Source organism: Grammomys surdaster, unplaced genomic scaffold, assembly GCF_004785775.1.
Source record: "Grammomys surdaster isolate TR1022 unplaced genomic scaffold, NIH_TR_1.0 169, whole genome shotgun sequence".
Classification (NCBI taxonomy): domain Eukaryota; kingdom Metazoa; phylum Chordata; class Mammalia; order Rodentia; family Muridae; genus Grammomys; species Grammomys surdaster.
In genome coordinates this window covers 17,115,498-17,124,942 of record NW_021604617.1, presented here as the reverse complement: position 1 = coordinate 17,124,942, position 9,445 = coordinate 17,115,498, and positions in this window count along the sequence as shown.

The window sequence follows — 9,445 nt, the reverse complement described above, 5'->3', positions numbered from 1 at the left end:
ATCCAGCTCCTGTCTGGCCATACATATCTCTATGCTTTAAGCAGGGATCTGAGGACAAACTCTGAAACCCCAGCAACCCCTCACACGTAAGACTGATGGGCAGACACTTCCTTTCCTCAGCTATGTACCTATCCCTGAAGCAACTGCTGCCCCCAGGAGAAGCTAGTCATGGGAGGTCAGGCAAGGTCTCATCAACTCCAGAGAAACCATAGGGGCCAAAAGTAGGGGAAGGGTGGTTGTGGCCAGACAGACAAGGCTGTCACTGCGAACAAGGTGAAAGGATAGAGACTGGCCAAGAAGTCCCACACACTCACCTCAAGGACCTCAGCTCCAGTTCCTTCCAACTCTGGGAGGTTCCCATAGCCTAATTGCTGGAGGGAAGCCAAGTTCCTGAGACTCCCTCCAGACGGAGCAGGCACCAGGATGAGTAGAAGGCATTCTGCTTCTCCTTAGGAAGACTACCCCCACACCCTCGAGCAGCCCTGGGAAAGGTTGACCTTGTAGACAAACCACATGAGGGCTTGTGTTCTCTGTGAGCTTTTCATAGTCCAACCTGGCAATACCACCCTGTTCCTTCCACCTGAAGCTGCCCTCTGTGTTCAGCATGTCTGTCTCTCACTGTCTCCAAACCTTCCCTGATTCTCTCTAGACATCTCCACCCACCTCTGTCTTTTGCCTCTTCCTCTCTCATTCCTCACCCCTCCCCACGCAACTCCCTCTAATATTCTTCTCTAAGTATGCCCAGGTCATTGGTCTGCCAGTTTTAGTCTTCACGTGTCCCTTTCTCTATCTGCTTTTGTCTCCATTTTCTTTCCTCATAAGCTACTTCTCACGTTACCAAATGGGACTCTAAAACATTCACAGGTTTTGCTCATTCGAAATGTTTACCAACAGATCAGCCATTTATGAAGATGGAGGATGAAACCTTAGAGGAAAAAATTGTAGGCAGGACATAGGAGTCATTAAATTCAAAAATTACCGGGTACAAACAACAGACACACACACAGAACCACAATCCACCTCCTCTGTGGCACTGGACTTCTTCATCATAATGAACATTGAATTCTGTTGATTTATTTTCCTAGTCGAACTTGTATTAACCATATTGTTCCTCCCTTGATTGCTCAGTGGTTTGCATCCCTGTAATCCTGTAACTGACACAGGTTCAATGCCTCAGTCTGACTGCCTACAACAGTGGTACCCAACTACATGGCCTCTTATGCATCAGTGAGTCTCCTGCAGTGAAGAGCACCGCTCCTATTTTTGTGGTAGTCATTTGCTGCTTCTACTCTCTTACAGCTGGCTTCTTCTCTAATGTTCAACTCAGGGCGCATGATGCTGAATTCTTGTGAACACCCATCTATAATTTCCAAGTCAATAGAAGACATTGCTGAGATGCCAGTTCCTTCATGATCCAAGGTGGATACACGGTCTTCTTGCAGTCGTGAGCACGCCTTCCAATCATCAAGTATAAGTAGTAAGAGGTTAAAAGGTCCCAAGGCTTCATCGACTGTTAATCATGATAAACTAATTAATATCTACAAGTATTAGTCTTCGTGTTGGTCCGGCATGGGTGCCAATGCTTTCTCCGTGCTGAATAAATACATTCATTCATTTTAAGGCACTAAGAACTAGTTCCCACTATCCACTCGAACTTGCTGAGACACTTAGAAAACTCAGAAGTCCATTGTCCAAGTTCTGAGGTAAAGAACTTTTCAAAATCCTACTGTGCATCCCACTGCAGTGTAAAAGCAAGTCTGAAGATCTGACTCGGAACAATTCATTAGCTATGTGATTATTTTACATTTGATATTATGATTATTTAATATGTGATTATTTACATTTAATAGTCAACAGCTCCTGTACTATAATATAACAGCGTTCAAGAACTCAGAATTTAAATGCAGATCATAGTTCACAAAAATTAATTTCTACAACTTCCAAATATTTCCTATTCTTGTAGTCTCATTTAAAATGAAGCAAAGGGGCTCATAAAATGTCTCTTATTTGAAAAATAAGCAGGTGTTGAACGTTCCATTCAGTGGTACCCACTAAAAATTTTTCCTCACAAAATGTGATGCCTTATCCAAAATTCATGGTAGGGGAAATGCAACCAACACACATAGCCAGAAGGTAGTTTGATACAATGTGATTAATGTGTTTTCCTGTGACAAGACAACAGGTGAAGAATTTTCTATGATATCATGTTGATGCTCAAAAAGATTGTGGGTTTTAGAGCCTTCGGCATTTTTATATTTATTTTTTAAATCTGGTACAGAACTAACCTAAACCAGAAGGTCTCCTATTTTTCTTTTAAAGCAACCCCTACCTTCAGTAGGCACACCACAGGAAAAGACCAATAGAAAAGGGGGGAAATATGAACTATAAAGGCTTTCTTCCCTTAGAATTTGCTGTCTAAAAACATACACCCTGCCAAGTTAATTTTCTGCTGTTTCTCAGCTCTCCTGTTGTCTGTAATAACAAGCCTGAGAAGAGGAAGGACAGTTCAGAACAGGAAGTTTGTAATGTTGTGGGAAGCTTATTGAAAAGCCTTCTGCTCAGGAAAGTATTTGATGGTCAACACTGAACACACACACACACACATACACACACACAGACACTCACGCATGCACAGAGAGAGAGGAGAGAGAGAGAGAGAGAGAGAGAGAGAGAGAGAGAGAGCGAGAGAGCGAGCATTCATTGGGATATAGTGCTATGTTTTCCTGACTTTGAATCATTTAATTTTAAAAGCACTGGGCTACTCTTTTGAGCAGTAAAATCTTAATATATCTAAGAGCTTTGCTGAATTCATATTAGACATTGCTATAACGTCTCAAGTTAGTGCAGAATTGAATATCTTTCCACAGATTTATTGAGCTGTAATTGACAAAAAAAAAAAAGAAAAGGTATATTCTTAAGGTATAAAATGTTTGGGTATATTTACAGTGTGAAATAATTGGTCCTGTTAAGCTAACTAGCATATTCATTATTCATAGAGTCACTCTCTTTTTCTTTTGTGTCATATTTAAAATCTGCTCTCAGACAATTTTGAGTGCATGTACCATGCCACTGAGCACAGCGCCTATACCGGATACTGGATCAATCATAAGACATTGTTCATCTTGCGTCACTGAAACTTTGTAGTCTTTGGGAATCACCCTACTTCTAAGCACTACCACCCTAGCCATTGGCAGCCACCATTTTACTCTGTTTCTGGAACTCTAGTTTTTAATCTAAAGTCAGAGGTGAGTGGAGATGTTTGATGTGCACATTTATGAAACTCTTCTTTTACTGCTGGCACTCTAGATATACTCTAGAAATGGACTGTCTGCTTTTTTTCTACTTTCTGCCCTTCACTGGGTTTTCTCAGTTTAGAGATGAGATGTAAGCATGGAAGGAGAGACACAGAAAAAGATTCAACTCAAAGAGACCCCCCACCACCACCAAGCGTCATGCTGAACTTTGTCTTGCAAGGCATTGCTGGGACTTTCATGTGTGGCATCTCAGGTCTAGTTTCTGCATCTTCTACTTCCCTTCATCACAGATTGTACTTGAGGCAAGAGAATGAAGGCTTGTTTTTCTGGACCACTTCATTGAAATGCCCTAAAAATAACTGACTGGTCCATCAAAACAATATGGCCGGTCTATGGAGAAAGATGCAAAGTCAGGAGACCAGAGTTTAAGGCTTGGGTTCGGTCCTTGCTCTCTATACAAGATCAAGCAAGAACATGAGCTTATTAAGCCTCAGTTCCATATATCCTGTACTCACCTATTTTTGTTGACATAACTAAATAACTTAGGCCAAGTGAGTTATAAAGAAAAAAAGATACATGTAAGCTGAAAGCTCAAGACTGAGCAGTCCCACCTGGTTGAACTCTGATAAGGGTCACATCATGGTAGAGACAAGGGAAGAAAAACAGCAAGCTTTCTGCAGAAGTGGACAGGCAAATTGGATACTTTAAACAACGTAATTAAGTAGGACGGTAGGTATCAGAAGTTAAGAGTACTTGTTGCAAGTATTTAAGGAGAAAAATAAAAAGAGAATGATGCAAGTATTTGCATCAGTTGCTGTTATAAAGCCTTTATGATGCTCTAACACAGCAGTTCACACCTGTAGGTGGTGATTCCTTTGGAGGGTTGAAGAAAACTTTCACAAGAGTTGCCTAACACCATGAAAAAAAAAACCCACAGATATTTACATTACGATTTGTAATCGTAGTGAAATTACAGTTATGAAGTAGCAATGAAGCTAATCTTATGGCTGGGGGGTCACCACCACATGAGGCACTGTATTAAAAGGTCACAGCATTAGGAAGGTTGAGAACAGCTGCTCTAATGCAACTAAAAAATGGGGACCTCCCTCTCCTCCCAAGCTCATCTTCACAAGTTCGTTCACACCTCATTCTGAAACAGTCCAGAAAAAATATCAAGATTTCTGAGTAAGTTAAGTGTGGAGAATGAGAGACAATGTTTGTCTTAGGGTTTCTATTGCTGTGATAAAACACCATGGCCAAATGCAAATTCTACAGCAAAGGGTTTATTTCATCTTATAGGTTGTGGTCCATCATCCAGGACAGTCAGGCCAGTACCTGGGAGGAAGAGCTTGATGCAGGCCATGGAGGGATGCTGCTCACTGACTCTCCAAGGCCTGCTTGGCCTGCTTTCTTAGGCACCCAGGACCACTAGCCCAGGAGTGACACCACTCATAATGAAACGGAGCATCCCACAACAATTGTCAATCAAGAAAATGCCTCAAAAGACTTCCTCATAGACCAATCTTGTGGGGCATGTCTTAGGGTCTCCATTACTGTGAAAAGACACCATGACCAAGACAACTCTTAGAAAAGAAAACATTTAATTGGGGCTGGCTTACAGTTTCAGAAGTTTAGTCCATTATCATCATAGCAGGAAGCATGGCAGCGTGCAGGTAGACAGAGTGCTGGAGAAGGCAAGAGTTCTACATCTTGATCTGAAGGCAGCCAGGAGACAATCCTCTGCAGGCACCCAGGAGGAGACGATCCTCTGCACTGAGTGGAGCATGAGCATAGGAGGAGACCTCAAAGCCCACCCCCACAGAGACACACCTACTTCAAAAAGGCCACACCTCCTAATAGTGCTACTCCCCATGGTCCAAGCATTCAAAAATATAAGTCTAGGGGGGCCAAATCTATTCAAAGCACCACAGGAATAATTTTCTCATTTAGAGTTTCCTCTTCCCAAATGAGTCTAGGTATGTCAAGTTAACAAAAAGATAGTTAGCCATCACAGCGTTTTTCCTTCCTGCTTTCTAACAAAGAGTTAAGGAAGGGAAGGGAACATTGACTGAGCATCCAGCACACGGCAAGGTTCTCTCAAGTGGAAGTTCTTATGCCTGCTGCTGTGGAACTGGACAGTGAGAAATAAATATATTGGGATCACACAGTAAATTCTTAGATGCCGTATATTTCTCCATAATCTTTCATTCTTTCCATAAATTCCTCACCCAAACCAGGAATGGAGGGCAGCCTAGCAGTACCTATTGCTGTAGCCTTTCCCTCAGTAGGATAGCAAAACTATCAAACTGACTTTAAAATAAAGACATCACTCAAAAGTATTCCCTTCTAAATGACAGCATTGACTGAAAGCATCCTATAAGACAAAGCCTTGAAGATATTTGAAAATGATCAAAATTTCTCAGTAGATCTCCACAGGCCAGACTGTGACACCCCTGGAAGACAAAGAAGCACCGTGTCTCACATCACGATGACTTCTGACAGAGACTGCTAAGCATTTCATTATAAAGTGAACACTCAACTGTGCTTGGCTCAAGGCATTGTAGGAACAAGTTGTGACATGCCCCTCATGCGATTTATAGCCAATAACTGATGTCAACAAATGATTACTCAGATAAGATCGAAAATGTCTTAGTCAGGGTTTCTATTCCTGCACAAAACACAATGACCAAGAAGCAAGTTGGGGAGGAAAGGGTTTATTCATCTTACACTTCCACATTGCTGTTCATCACCAAAGGAAGTGAGGACTGGAACTCACACAGGGTGGAAACCTGGAGGCAGGAGCTGATGCAGATGATGGAGGGTTGCTGGTTACTGGATTACTTCCCCTGGCTTGCTCAGCCTGCTTTCTTATAGAACCCAGGACTACCAGCCCAGGGATGGCACCACCCACAATGGGCTCTCCCTCCTTGATCACTAATTAAGAAAATGCCTTACAGCTGGATTTCATAGAGGCATTTCCTCAAGGGAGGCTCCTTTCTCTGTGATAACTCCAGCTTGTGTCAAGTTGACACACAAAACCAGCCGGTACAGAGTGCCCATTCTAGTATTTGTCCTATTGTGTCTATGTTCCACGTGTTGTAGGATACAAAGATTTCTGGTTCAGTTCTTTCCCATGACTATTTAAAATCGCTTACACTCAGTGAAACAGCAAGCTGAATAGGTTTCCACACTTGCCCACATCTGGGTATCATATGTGTCATTGACATAGTCACAGTGAGGGGTTGGAGGGGTGGCTCAGTGGTTAAGAGTGATTGCTGTTCTCACGGAGGACCCAGGTCTGGTTCACAGCACCCACATGGTTGCTCACAACCACCTGCAAGCCCAGTTCCAAGCACCTCTTGGTGCTCAAGTTTTCAGGGCCCCATCTTACATTATTGTTATTGTTGTTGTTATTATTATTATTATTGTTGTTGTTGTTGTAAGGTAGACATGGTGAATAAAAACTGGTTCAATATCAGGAGCCCTATCCTGTAGCTTCTAAAATATCCTTTGTGTGTCATCCTAGACCATTTCCCCAACTGGTATCCCCCACTCCTGTATCTTTTCCATGATATGTTTCTGCTTGGCCCAGAACCTCATAACTATGGACTCGCTTATAATCATGGAATCACTTATAATCATGGAATCACTTATAATCCTCTGTGCATGACTTCCCTCACTCATAATAACACTGAGGTCTGTCCATGTGTTATATGCATTAGGAATCTTGGTTCTGTTACTTTTGGGTGGAATCCCTCTGAGCAGACATACTCATGTGTTGATTAATTCTTTTCTAATGAACATTCGACTTATTTCAATTTATTGAGGCCAAGGATGGTAAAGGGGAAAGCCTGTGTGTGTGTGTGTGAGTGTGTGTGTGTGTGTGTGTGTAATTGGACTCTGGGCTTCATGCTTGCTAAACACGCCGGCTACCAGTCAGCTAGTCTCCCAGCTGGATAAAAGTTTGAAGTGTTCTTTCCCCCTAGAGTATTCAGCATGAATAACACTGCTATGAACATATATGTACAAGTCTACTCTGTACATGTCTTAGCCTTCATTCCGTGTGGTGGTAAGGATTGGAATCAAGGATTTGTGTATGCTACCCTACCATCGTTCTGGAACTACAGCACCGAGCTACATTTCCAGCCCCGAATATTTTCATTTCTCCTGTGCGAATCTCTAGAAGTTGTGTTTGTTGGGCCATAGTGTAGTTGCATGTTTATGAGAACCAGCCTGAGCAGGTCCCAAAGTCATCACACAATTTTCTCTGTTCACACCAGAATGTTCACTCATTGCTTTGCCCGGGTCCTTATTCTTGGTGTTATCCATGGTGGTAGGTCATTGAGTTTACATCTCCTTGATGACTAATGATATTAAACACCTTTTCAATATGATCCTCTGCATCGCTTCCTTTGTGTGATACTTGTTCAGTTGTACATGTATGTGTACACATGTGTACATGTGTGTATGTGAAACACATGTGCATGTGTGTAAGAGTACACTCATCCACACATACACATATGAAGGTGAGAGGGTAACATGAATGTCATTCAAACACTCTCCATCTTACTTTTGGGGACAGGGTCCCCCAGTGAACCTGGAGACCAATGATCTACTAGATTGCCTGGCCACGGATCCTTCTGTCTCTGTCCCAGTGTTGATATCATAGGCGTGAACCACCACATCCAGTTTTTTGCTTGGAAGCTGGGGATCTGAACTGAGTAAGCTAAGGTAGGAGGTGCTTGAGTTCAAGTCCTGCCTGGGCTACAAAGCAAAACCCCATATCACACACACACACACACAAAGGTTCACACAGCATTACCTATTTAGTAATTTATTTTCATTTACCAACTGGTCAAAACCACTTTTCCCTGGTAATAAATGTCCTTACATTCCTTTATGTTTTAACATCAGCATCTTCTGTACTTCTGTTCACAATAGCTTGAACTGGAAACATACCAAATTACCTTTCATCTAGTGAGTGTGCAAACAAAACATAGTGTCTGTCTGTACAACGGAATACTAGTCAGCAATAAAAGGATAGACAATAAAGATAACATCCACACAAACCTTCATTCAAAATCCTGCTCACTGACAGAACCTTGACACCTCTGAAGGCAGTGTCTAAACCTCTGATGTAAGTGTTAGGAGAGGATGTACCTGCCTCGATCCTAATTTTAGGGGGAGTGTCCTGACATTGTTACATTAAATACATTTGCTACAGACATTCTGCACAGGTCTTATGACAAATGCACAAAGTTTTCCTTTAGTCTGTGGAGAGAGAGAGAGAGAGAGAGAGAGAGAGAGAGAGAGAGAGAGAGAGGAAGGAAGAAGAGGAGGAGGAAGAGGATGAGGAGGAGGATGATTGTAGGCTTAAATTTTTTAAAACCTACTTTAATAAGGGTTCTTAAATGGTTTAACCTCCCTTCTATCCCACAATCCACCAAATGATGGTGGAAAGGTTAATGGGGCAAAAGGGAGATGTGGGCTTATTTAGAAATAGTTCTTTTGAGAGATTCCAATCTTCATTGTCAGGATACCAGCAGTTCAGTTCACACGAATCAGCAGCAGTAGCTCGATCCCCTCACAAACACCATTCATGAATCAGTATTGTCAGTTCAATCCAGAAGAAACTATGAGGCTCTGCCAATTGGCCAGAGTCCATGGAAGTGGAAGCAGCAAGAAACTGCCGGAACACCATGAGACGTTCTTTGGTGTGTTTCTTTCTACAAAATCATGACAAATGATGATCAGCGAAGAAGGCAAAGTGAACCAGTTCCACAGTGTCATCAGCAAAGACCATGTCAACAAAACCCAGTGAAGACCAGCAAAGAGTGACAAGGTGAACCAATGCCACAGCATTGTCTGATGGAACATACTTATAAGCTTTCCAAACATCACTTGTCCTCTCAAGTGTCTGCTTCAGCAAAACACCACATGCCCTTTTCCCAGGCAGCTATCAGAAAAATCCTGCGTGTCTGTTCTAAACAAAACATCCTCCCACATGTCTGCTTCAGCAAAACATCCTCTCAAAAGAGTCTACAGAAAAACATCACATGACACAACTGAGTCTCCAAAGAAACCAGAAGTTTCCACTTCAGAAGGTGGTGGTGTCTTCTCCTTCTTCTTCTTCTTCTACTTCTTCTTCTTCTTCTTCTTCTTCTTCTTCTTCTTCTTCTTCTTCTTCTTCT